A 12657-nucleotide genomic window follows, 5' to 3' on the forward strand; every position below is an offset into this window, starting at 1 on the left:
ATGGACGAAGAAATTTTGGGTGGGAAACTAAACAGGGCCTAGATGCAAAAATTTTTTGTTCGTTTGTTTACGGTAAATATTGTTCAATTATAGACTAATTAGGATCAAAAGATTCATCTCGCGATTTACAGATAAACTGTGTAATTAGTTTTTGTTTTCGTCTATATTTAATGTTTCATGCATGTGCCGCAAGATTCGATGTGACGGGGAATCTTGAAAATTTTTTAGTTTTCAGGGTAAACTAAACAAGACCTTGATAAAAATCACTGTCGCAGTGGCACCGCATCAGATCTGCCAAGTGTGAATTTGTAGAGTAATTTCTCATTTTAACTTTCCCTGTTCGTGCTTTTCTGATCGACGAACTGTAGTTAGGTCCAGTTTAGTTGGTCTTAATAAAGATTGAATGTTTGAACACATGTATAGATTACTAAATTTAGAATATTTATGAAACTAAAAACATATATATAGAGAGAGTAATTTGTGAGATGAATCTTTTAAGTCTAGTTAGTTTATGATTAGACACTAATTTTTAAATAAGACGAAAGTACTATAGTACATGTTAAATTTTAACGTCTCAATCAAACACTCCTTAAACTTAGATTTTGGCGGCAATTTGAATGGATTAATTAACAGAGCGTGCAAGCAGAGCACCCTGGGCAGGCAAGGTGCAGGTTTCTTGTCCGAGTGGATTATTGCTTAATTTGCTATGACGGTAGGAGGTCGCGATCGCGAAGAATGGTACGGCGGATTCCACAATAATGTGTCTTGTGTCATTCGCTTTCGCAGCCACAGCTGAGCGCACAGCGCCGAGGACGAACGCGTCTCTAGGCTTTGACCCGTTCCGGAGTTTGACCAAGTCAGCTGACACCTCGGTTGGTCCGTCCGTGCTGACCGGGCCGACCGTCGCGAGACGTCACAGGCAAAGCTCCAACCCAAGACGACAAAATTTGACGCGTGCCATCCAAGAGCCCACGGCGCATGTACGGCGGCGTCCTGGAGCGGAGGCCCAGGTAGAAAAAGGACCAATGTGTTAGCTTGTTAGGCCGAGACGGCCCTACAGAGGAAGCCCATTTGCATTTGAAACAGGATTTTTATCCCACCACGAACTATGACTATACTTCCAAGTGAAAGGTGACATATCAAGGTTGAGAGAGGGGCTTACCGCGTGTTAGAGACGGCGGCTTTGGATATCTTCGCTAAGCATTTCATGTGCTTTTGTTAGTGTTACTTTTCATGTGATTTTGTTAGTGTTACTTTTTAAGAGCATGCTTTTATAGCCACAGCCTAAAAACTATAATAAAGGTTTATGGCAAAACCATGGGCAGAGCAAGGAGCAGCAGTGGTGTCGAGTTACTGGGCAATGTAGAGAGAGAGAGAGAGAGAGAGAGAGAGTGTGTGTCAATCGTGCAATTTCAGAGGTCACAATCACAATGTCGACACCTACACAGCACGAGTCGTTGATGATAAGATAGCTTTGTCAAGGAACACACGTGGAGAGTGGATTTTTTTTCCTTTTTCGATAATAATTCATGGAGAGTGATTGGATGAGACATTTTCAAGTACGTGTAGCACCTAGAAGGTTCACGTATATAGATCACCAACGCCACCTTCTCCACTCCATACACACACAGCACAAGTAACGGTACAGTACGGGATGTACACGTACTACCTACAGCACAAATAAAAGACAGGCAGCTAGCGCGCATGTATCATCTCACCACAGTTATTAACAAATTATAAGCTAATAAGCTCCTTTACTACACCGAAATTAAACAACAAGTACACAGCTGAGCAATTCTCTCTTGTCCGCCGGACTGCCGGAGCGTGCTGCGGCGTGCATGCCTGCCTAGTCGCAGCACATCTCGCAGATCCAGCAGCAGCAGAGCGCCGCGATGCTGAAACCAAAGCAGGGACAAGTCAGTTGATCCATCAGGTTTTGGTTCCAAAACAAAGCTAGCTTCCAGTTTTGTTATTATCAGAGATACTACTGACGACGACATGGATATATAACACTGACTCCTAAACAATCGGATTCTGTTTATCGTTGTTATTAGTTGGGAATTAACCAGAAGAAGATCGATTACAGTAATTACCATCCTTCGATGAAGCCTTTCTCCCCACGCGAGGTCGTCTTCCCCCGGCGTCCCTTCCTGCCTCCCTGCTCCTCCGCGCCTGCAGCCGCCGTCGGGTAGCCTGCATGCCATGTCAGGTCAGCATGTGTCCATCCACCGTTCCACACGCATGATGATTCATGAATATGAATGAACAAGCTAAGAACAATCCAGCCATGATGAAATTGATCAAAGGTTTTGTTGGTTGTCGGATATGCTAGCCATTTACTAGTGTTTTTCTCTCGCAACAAATCAGCAAACAATATTTTCAGCCATGTTATGCGGACTCGGACTCGGAGATAATAATCGGATCCTCTGACCTGGTGGTGGCGGCGGCGCCTGCTGCCTGTTGCCGTTGTTCTCCATCTTTGTCTCCTCGCTTCTATCTAGCTAGAGCACGCTCGGCGATGCTGTAGTGATCAGCAGTGGATTTCAGCTCTCACGGTCGGGTATGGTGCGTGGTTTGCCTGCTTGGTGGTGTTGCCACGCCCCGGGTTTTATATAGGCTACGCGCTACCTGCAATCCAGCTGCAGGGGCAGTGTCCAATGTGTTGGTTGCTGCTACGTTCTTTCCTTGCCGGTTGCCGCCTTGGTTTTCTTCAAGGTAAGGTCAAGATAAGGCCAGCCTGCTGTGTGACCACTGACCAATGGAGAGGCAAGGGTCGGCGAAGGCTGTCATCGTTTGCCTTTCCCTTTCCAGCACGTCTCGCTCGGCATGCAGTCAGAGATTGACAACTCGCTGATTCCCTGTTTGACACACAAGGCAAATAAAGTGGCAGGGCTTAGCAGCTTCGTTCTTCGACGATTTTAACAAAGAATACGTGTGTGTTCTGCTGTTAATTACTTACACTTGTCTCCTGCCCTAGCCTTTTGCTTTCGCAAAGAGATCAGAAACAAAACGAATAAAGCCCTGCTAGCCATCGGGCCTACACGCATGCAATGGCCAAGTTAAGTCTGTCCGGCGATGCGGTTCGTTCGTCGATCGGTGGCTGCTGGCTCCGGCTGCGCCGGCTGGCCGGAGGAAACAGCGCAAAGCTCCGGCAGTGGCACGTCACAAAGCCCTGCCACTGACCTTGGAGCTGCGCCTTTCTCATGCAAGCCTGACGTGGATGAGATATTCAGATCATGAAGAATCAGGTTCCGTCCAGAATGGAGAGGAAAGGATGAGATGCAAAGTGCAACCTTTGCTTGTTCACACCAGATCATGTTGGCCTGGCCTGGCCTGGTTGTTGTTGTTGGTTAGACAAAGCGGATTGAATTAATTGTTTTCCTCTCATCTGATGATCCAACCTCTCCCCAACTACTGTATGAACTATTTATTCCCCGAGACCGAGCACAGGGGATCCTATATATCTCTTTTTTGTTATTATTGTTGTTGTCTCGATCGATCGGCTAGCTTCTTCCACATCAGTAGGCCGTCATCGCTGTGCATTCGTCGTACGTACAATGCAACGGTGACCTGAAGAAACGGTTGGTTCCTGATCGTGATCGATGACCCAACCGGGTTAAAGAAAACCCAGGCAGGTCGAGTGTGAAGTGAACCTGTGCTTCACCCGTCCGTGTCTGATCTGACTGGAATTGCAGCGACCACTGGTGCCATGCATCTCCAATTCTCCATAGCACAGTAGCTTTCATTTCATGGATCCATGGCTGCGCTGCGCATCAGAAACTTTGCCGTTAGGTGCCATGAAGATCGAAATCTGAACTCGGAATTCCCCGACCTGGATGGACGGCCTTTCGGCTGTCGGCCACGGCATATGCTCACCTCGATCCATCGCGCAATTCCCGCCATCCAGTGAATCCGTTCGGCCTAGGGCGGTACCGACGTAAATCTCTGACATTCTGCCCGAGAACTTGAAAGTTTTGTGAAAAATTGATTGAAACTTGAAAAATCCGAATGGATCTTATTCCGAATAAAAACGAAATTGCTGATATGCCCATTTGTTCTTATCCTAATGATGAGATGCGGAAATTATATTTACCCTGTAGCGTCCGAGACACATGAAGACAGCCAAAGCAGAGGGAGACCAAGAGCGACACGGAGCCCTCAGGATGCGACCAGACCAACCATGGACGTGCCCTGCGGCCGGCCGGCCGGCGGCGGCTTGGCGCCCGCTGGAACCTGCATGCACGCGGAGCGCGACGGCGGGGAGATGCCGTGCCGCCGTTCGCCGTCGGTCTCGAACCCCACGAAGTCAGGTACATGCATTCAGTCCAGCAGTGGTATGGTATATGGTTGCAGTTCGGTTGCACGGGTCAGTCAAAGGATCAACGTTCGGTCGTGGAGATAGACAGATAGTGCACCCAACAAGTCAAGTTTGAGCGGCTGCGGCCTGCGGTAGCAGGATGCATTGGGAACTCACATCCTTTGGCATGTCTGAACTTTGAGAGAATTTTGACAATTTTGTTTTCTCCAAAGGAAGTTTTATTCGACGGAGAATTTTGACACTTAATGATGTTTGTCATTGCTAAATCAATAAAGATTTTTTTTTGACTAACTTGTTGTGTTTTAGACATAGATCGCATTTGTTATCTTTGTTTCACTGGTGGAGTTATTTTTTTCAGCAATTTTACTAGTGGAGCTAGCGAATCTGTTTTGAATATCTTATATTAAATTTAGGAGAGGGAGCTGAAAGATGCAAATATTTTTAGCTCAACTCAACGTCCAAATCTTGCGAGTCTTGTCTCACGTTTAGCACAGCTTCCCCAGCAAATTCAAAAGTTATTTAGAGTTTTTTTTTTTACCAAATAGGTTAAAATAAAACAACTCCTCCAATGGAGTTCCTTAAAGCCTATTCTCACAGTAGGGTGAGGGCTACATGGAGCTAAAAATAATAGTTTCTCCTAGGTATCTCGCGCCTATCTACTATGAGAAGATGTTTTAGTAAACTATTTTCTTAAAATAGCTCCAGCTGAAATTGCTCATAGAGTTGAAGAAAAGAAAAACTCTACTTCAGCGGACCAAACTGGACCATATTTTAAGAAGGTCCATATGAGAAGATATTCTATTTTACCCATTAAAAAAACAAATTCTGAAGCTATTGGAGAGGTTATGCCTATCGAGGCCTTAGTATTTCTTATGCTGACTTGCTTTATGATCCCCACCGTGGTATTGGAAACGTCTAGAAGATAAATGAGAATTTTGACAGAACTTGAGTGAAACTCAGATGAAGCGCAGAGTCTATTGAAAATTCAACTAAAATAGTACGACCTCTTACACACCAATGGTAGGGATTGTGCCACCCACAACTTGATTGCCATTTTAGTCATGTGGCTAGTACAGTATGATATAAAGAAGGTGGAGAAAGAATAAAAGCTTCGAATTTGATCCAGAAAAAAGTACTGCAAGGTGGCATATACGTACATATACCAAAAAAAAGTCACAAAAAATATAAATCTAGGGAAAGATTCACCGTTTACAAAATTGAGGCTTGTCTTTGTTCTTTGATGTATGACATCCATCATGCATGACCAAAGTTTTCAAGTACTAGTGCAAGTTGTGGGGGTTACGTTTGATGTTTTTGGCAACTGGATGTTCTCAACGGAAGGAAAAACAAACCAACGGAAAGGAAGAACTTCGATTCCAAAGTAATGCAAGAATAATAGATGGTGTATACAAGGTCTGGTAAAGGTAAATCTAGTGAAAGATTCACCGTATCGAATAAATGGGACCATGTCTTTGCTCATTAGTGTATGTTATTCGGTAATAACCAAATGCAAGTGCGCTGTTGTTCGGTGTATTCATTTTGGAGTTGCATATTCTCAACCAGAGCAAGAACATGCATGAACACTCACACGTTGAAGGATGGATTAGGGCCTGTTTGGTTGGCACTGGTAAAATTTAATTTTTGTCATATCAAACGTTTAGGCACATGCATGGAATACTAAATATAGACTATTTACGAAACTAAAAACACAGTCAGAGAGAGTAATTTGCGAGATAAATCTTTTAAGCCTAATTAATCTATAGTTGAACGCTAATTACTAAATAACACGAAACGCTATAGTATCTGTTAAACTTTAAATAATTTTCAGACCTGTTGTCAGCTACACCACTGCCCACTTTGCCCACTCTGCAGCTTTTCTCCCTTTGGTTCTACTCTCCAATGCAGGCTCAAGTGCTTCGTGTTTTTGGCCTTGTTTACTTTCTAAATTATTTGTAAAAAAATTAAATTTCTCCGTCACATCAAATCTTGCGGCATATACATAGTGCATTAAATATAAATAAGAAATAACTAATTGCATATTTTGCTTGTAATTTGCGAGACGGATATTTTGAGTCTAGTTAGTCCACGGTTGAATAATATTTGTCCAATATAAATAAAAATGCTACGGTGTTCATTTTTTTAAAAAAAATTACAACTAAAGGATGCTATTCGTTGTGACATGGAGACATGGCTCCTACGTGGAGGGCGGTGCAACTGTCTAACCTGGTGCGTTGGAAACAACCTTATGGATGAGATGACGAAACAGCCAAACAGGTGGTGCTACTCACTACCGTCCTTTTTCTTGTGAGATGTGCATGATGTTGTGGCCTGTGCCACATGTAAAATTAAACGAAAAACTTGAAGTTCATTAGCTCACTCGGTTTGTAGCTAGCTCGGCTCATTATTATAACGAGCCGTGTCTAACTAAGATTTTAGCCAGTGAGCTATAACAAGCCAACTTGTGAGTTGCTTACGAGCCAAACAACCTATAGTTTTAGAGAAAAGTTATTATAACTTATATTAGTTTTGTATTACTTTATGTCTTACACTTTGCAAATGGCTGATATGTTAGCTCATATGAATATTTTGTTCAACTTAAGACTAGTGGATATGTTATTTTAGTATTATTAATATTTTTTATACTTTAGATAAATGTAAATATTATATTTTGTATACTTTCTATATCTAGCTCCGAGCTTAACGAGCTAGCTCGAGCACTTGACGAGCCAAGCCGAGCCAACTTTCTGGCTTTTGATGATAACGAGCCGAGACAAGCCGAGCTAGCTCGTTATTATCTTAACAAGCTGAGTCAAGCCGAGCCGAGCCGAGCTAGCTCGTTACTTAGCGTATACAGATGATGAGAGACGGTGACTTTGTGCATCCTAGGTTCATGTAGAGGTTGAGATAATATGTTCCTTTTATATCTAAGATAAAAAAAATAAATTGCCCCTCTAAAGTTTGCTTGGCTAAAAAGTTGATTTTTAGTTTTATTCGTTGATTTGTTGTGAGAAAAAAATTATAGAATACATATAAGCTCAAACGAATAGGATTGGATGTCGCAAATGGAGACCACGCAGGCTATCAGCAATCAGAGCCTCATACAGGCCCGCGGTAAACCTTTTCTATTTAATAGCATGCTATTATTCTTGGTTAACTTCACTCATTTTTTTTTTTGGTTTTTGGAGTGGAATTTAACTCGATACACTATGCATATTGTGACATACTATATCCAACGGGAAGGAAAGGAAGCACTGTTGGCCAAATGACCATTTCCTGTTGTCCTTAGAAATCATAATCGTTTCCCATTTGTTAGGATTGGTCTTGCTGAATAACTTTGGCCAAATGACAACTTTCTACGATTGTAGTGATAAAAAAAAACAAAAGCTTGTAAAAACATGTTTTTGAAGTTTTTTTTTAGATTTTCTCATGAACTAGGTAGCGTGCCCGTGCGTTGCTACGGGATAGCTAACATTTTTTATTAAAAATACACGTATCGCACAATAAGATAATAATATTATAATAAAACTTAAATACCAGCTATAAAGTGATATTTATCTTAAAGAAGTAAAGTTTCTGAACTCAAACATAGTCACGGAGAGCATGATGCTATAAGTTCACAAATTCTACTTTATAGACCTTTCGGTGATACGACCAAGATAATGTTTAATATCTGCAGGAAGAAATCTTCGATATCCATTTCTTTCGTGCGCTAGTAAATCCACAAATAAGTTTCGCCGCATCTCCATACCATCCTGTCACACATTTGAGTATATGTATATATATTAGGCCTTGTTTACTTCCAATTTTTTTTGCAAAATGTGAATAGTAGCACTTTCGTCTGTATTTAACAAATATTGTCTAATTATAGACTAACTAGGCTCAAAAGATTCGTCTCATCAATTCCGACCAAACTGTGTAATTAGTTTTTATTTTTATCTATATTTAATACTCCATGCATACGTTTAAAGATTCGATGTGACGGGGAATCTAAAAAGTTTTGCAAAATTTTTGGGGAACTAAACAAGGCCTTAGTGTGTGTCGCATGGATAGTACTACGTTTTTATAAAAAAAAACTTGTATAAAAACCGAGACAAACTGTTATACTCACGGTATAAATGTGTGTGGCTTGTGGTCTATTCCATGCAGACATATACTGTAGGACGATAAATCCACTTAAGTACCTGTATCAAGATTCACGATCAGCAATATATAGAAATAGTTAAACCATATGTATTTGTTATTGTAACCGATGGTGATTTTGAGTTATTTACCCATCTATGTCCTCTGCAATGTTTTCTGCCCATTTAAATTTCCATTTGAAAACATCCTCGTCCCATCCAGGAATATGTTTATTAACTGCGACCGTGTAGTTGTAGCTAAATCCAAGAGTGTATTTGGCATACATAAGCGCTGGTGTGTCTTTACACCACTCTTCAAGAGGTCTAGGGTCAATCATGATGAGCATTTTTCCCGCATGTCGAAAACATAAAGCATATATTTTCGAAAGGATAGCCACGGTAAAAGAAACTGCAAACACGGTACGATTAGAATAGTTTATAGGGAAAAATCAATAAAATGTTGAGCAAAAGACTTACGTATCTGCATTGTGCTAAGTTGTACTTCATATCCTCACATATACCAATCGCAGCAGCCATTTCTGTTGTTTTGTATTTTTTACGATATTCTGGCATCTTTGTTAAAGCACACATTCTCTGAAAGCAAAGGATAACGAGAGTCAGTATTAGTATGATTTGAAAAAATTAAGACAATATAATATATCACCTAATTTATCCTATTGAAGTTAGACTACATGCAAAAATATATCAACAACACAAAAAGATATTACGGTTTAGCGGTTAGGGTTGGCAGATTTTGCACAGCAGAAAGCAAAAAGAAGCGGGTTGACAGTTTTTGCACAGCACAAATAGTAGAACACATTGTATTGATCATAGACCGTAACAACAGTTGCAGTTTAATAAGTTCTGTGAGTTCAAAAAATTCTCTAATGAGTGTTGAGCACAGTCCAGACACCATTCAAATAGATTAATATATTGGCCTTGCCCCGAAGATCATATAGCAAAATTGGATATGTATTGTTAAACAGGCAAGCAATATCCACCATATACCAGCAATATAAAAAGGGAATCTTTTGAGGAGCAAGAAACAAATGGAATTCCAAAATTTTGCTACGATATGCAACTTTTGGTTGTACAAACCACTGGTAGCGCAATACATGTTTGTTTTTTGGGGTCTGAGGCAGTTTGCTAATTTAATTGAATAATATCAAAATAATTCTCATAACAAAGAGCAATTATAAATGGCGCAACCATACAGCAACGTCATGCATTATTCACATGGCTTGTCAATGAAAAAGCCATGTTTCTGGGAGCAAAAAATATCAGAGTATTTTCCAACATTATAAAAGGGGAACTAAACACAAAATCAGTTTTGTTCAGAGCTTAGAGAGATAATACTAAACACTTCATTGAATCCCAGATTCACGGTGGATATATGATGAAGCTCTACCAATTAGGCCCTAATTTTCAATTACAAAATAAGAAAACTTTTAGTGTGTTTCCAACCTCTGCTTCCGAGTGAACTCACGTACAAAGGAAAATCAAACACAGCCACACAGGCATATGGCAAACTAACATGGCCAGGTCCAGGCTGAAATCCAGTTTTAGCAATCTGCAAACGCAAGAATGGGAAAATTTCCCTCAAGGGAAACGTACCACAAACACCAGGTCAGAGAACTATGTCATGCACAGCCAACAAAAACAATCTCACAGAATGATAATCCGAATCTGAAATAGTCGCTAAAACCAAGAATGTAACCCACGGAATAAAGCTTATCAATGGATAAGCGGCTTCCTTACAGAATCCTGCTCCAACAAACAGTGTCACTCCTAACATTTTCCGTTAGCATTAGCAACAAATCCTCTTGATTTTGTTTTCAGAAAAAGAAAAGGAAACCTCTCTCCAGCACTCTTCTGAGTCTGCAGCACACACTATTCAAGTGCATGTTTCTCTTACCACAAGTTTTTATTCAAACTCAAATGTTTGCATGCATATAGTGGATTGCCTCTATCCATCTTTTTTTTTCATGCGCCGGCTTAGGTGTTATCGTGTTTGCTAAAATGGTAGCACCAGATATGATCTCTTATCGACTCATCAACATACAGGGTGAGTGGAAAATAAAAGGTGCATATACCATAGGCAGTTATGACTTATGAGCTCACTCAGTATGATATTCCTAAACACAATGCAAGTAAACAAATAGAGTCACTGCAACTTCTACAAATGCTAGCCGTTCTAATTCATCAAGATGATTAGTTCCAGCATAGGCTATATATATCACATTATCATAACAAAACATAGTAACCCCTTTCCATACGATGAGTTGTGCAAACCTTACCAGATACAGTTTTGCCGCTTTCAACAGAAGTATTTATCTTCTTTGTTCTTGTAAATATTGAACAATTGCTCACAGCATTGCACTACTACTCTCTCAAAAAAATCATGCCCTGTAGAATCACGCTCCTCTAGGTCCTCAGCAGTTCTTTTCAGCGGTCCCTGAAGGTTGCCATCCAAAAAAAATTTTGCCAACACAGCCAGCCTAAAGAAACAACCTCAAACATGTATAGCTTTACTATTGTGTCATTGTAAGACACATGATATCATATATATTACTCCAAAATGTGTTTCGGATTTTGATAACTGGGTTACCATGAATAAATACATTAACTTTGGCAAAGCTTTTCCAAGATGAATCACAATTTTAATAGAAAATTCAATCAATAAACATATGTCAGAATTTTGATAAAACAAAATATTGACAGAAACAGCAAAGAGCAGACCACACTGTTGGCTAAAGATGTTTTGCAGAGTTCTAAGATTCATCAAATAAAAAGAAAACCACACTGCTGGCTGACTAAATTACAGGATATCTACTCATACATCTCAAAGACATTAAACAAGAAACTACATACTATGTGCATAAGCTCATTCAAGGATATACATTTAAAATTCAGGATTGGCATCAGAATATAGTTCTCAAACTTAAAGAACTGAAGTAAATATCGGTATAACCAAATCAGTGACCATTCCACACGGATACAACCATACGTCCATACCCAAGATGGAATTAAATTATTAACTCAATCCTAATATGAATAGTCATTACTCATTACTCAAACATAAATACAAATCAGGCAATTGCTAGGACAATTACAATGTTCATGACTTGCAAATTAAATGTTTTATGTTTGCCTTCAAATATTCATGGGAGTTAAACTTATATGCCTGTTAAAGCTACTTGCTGAATAAAACACAGTTATGAGTTAAGACAGAGTAGAAAGCTAAAGACTGTACTACTACCAAATATCCTACACAACTGCTATCACTATTAGGCAAAAAAAAAAGCAATACGAGTATGGGCACAAAATTGGCGATTATTCAAAACATATGTATTTTAACCTCCAAGGGACTCAATTTTAACAGACCTGTGTGCTTCAAATTTGCTGAGTCCAGTACATCCACTTCGTCCTCCTTCAGTTGACTGAGTCGTAAACTTTCTCTGGCGATGAAGAGCACAAGCAGCTTGCATACAGAGATCCTTATTTTCTAGGAATGAACTAAAAACAGCTGAAGAAGATTTCCAGTGTCTTGTAACTGCTGAAGCCAATGAACTCGCTCGACCTTCAGAGCCATCGGGCTTGGAGCAGTTCTTGTGCGGGCTGTTCCCAACAGTGCAATCAGTGGGCTTAGGACTCGGCATTGTCCTGGACAATCCCCCGTTCTTCCCCGATTGGCAATTGCCAATCCTGTGCATGAATACTGCCACCTTTGGATTATCAGGGCTACCAACCATGTGCTCAGCGACTGCTTCGGGGATTCCCCTGTTCACGGGAGAAATCACAGGACCTTGTTTCTCACCAGTCCTCGCTTGGCTCACAGCCATCGGTATAACTCTACAAAAATTGGTGCAATCAATTAACTCATCGGTCACCTGCTTGACAAAGAACAGAGACGACATAGCCGGTACAAATACCTTAAAATTTGAGAATGGGGATCAGCCGGTAAACTTCTAGTGCAAATTTGCAATCGGCAACTGCAAGGAACAGAGGCAATCACCCCATCAGTGGCAGCTTCCTGGCCTGACGTGGATCCGCGCGTCCTGGCCTCGGTCGGGGGTGCGAGCAGCGCCGGACGTAGAGCGCGGCGGGTGCGCCCGCAGGTGGCAGCGGGTGCGGCTCTGGAGAAGTCGCCGAATCCGCGCGACCTGGCGTTGATCCGCGCGTCCTGGTCTCGATCGGGGGTGCGAGCACGGGCGACCTGGC

The sequence above is a fragment of the Sorghum bicolor genome, chromosome 3, assembly GCF_000003195.3.
Source record: "Sorghum bicolor cultivar BTx623 chromosome 3, Sorghum_bicolor_NCBIv3, whole genome shotgun sequence".
NCBI classification, from domain to species: domain Eukaryota; kingdom Viridiplantae; phylum Streptophyta; class Magnoliopsida; order Poales; family Poaceae; genus Sorghum; species Sorghum bicolor.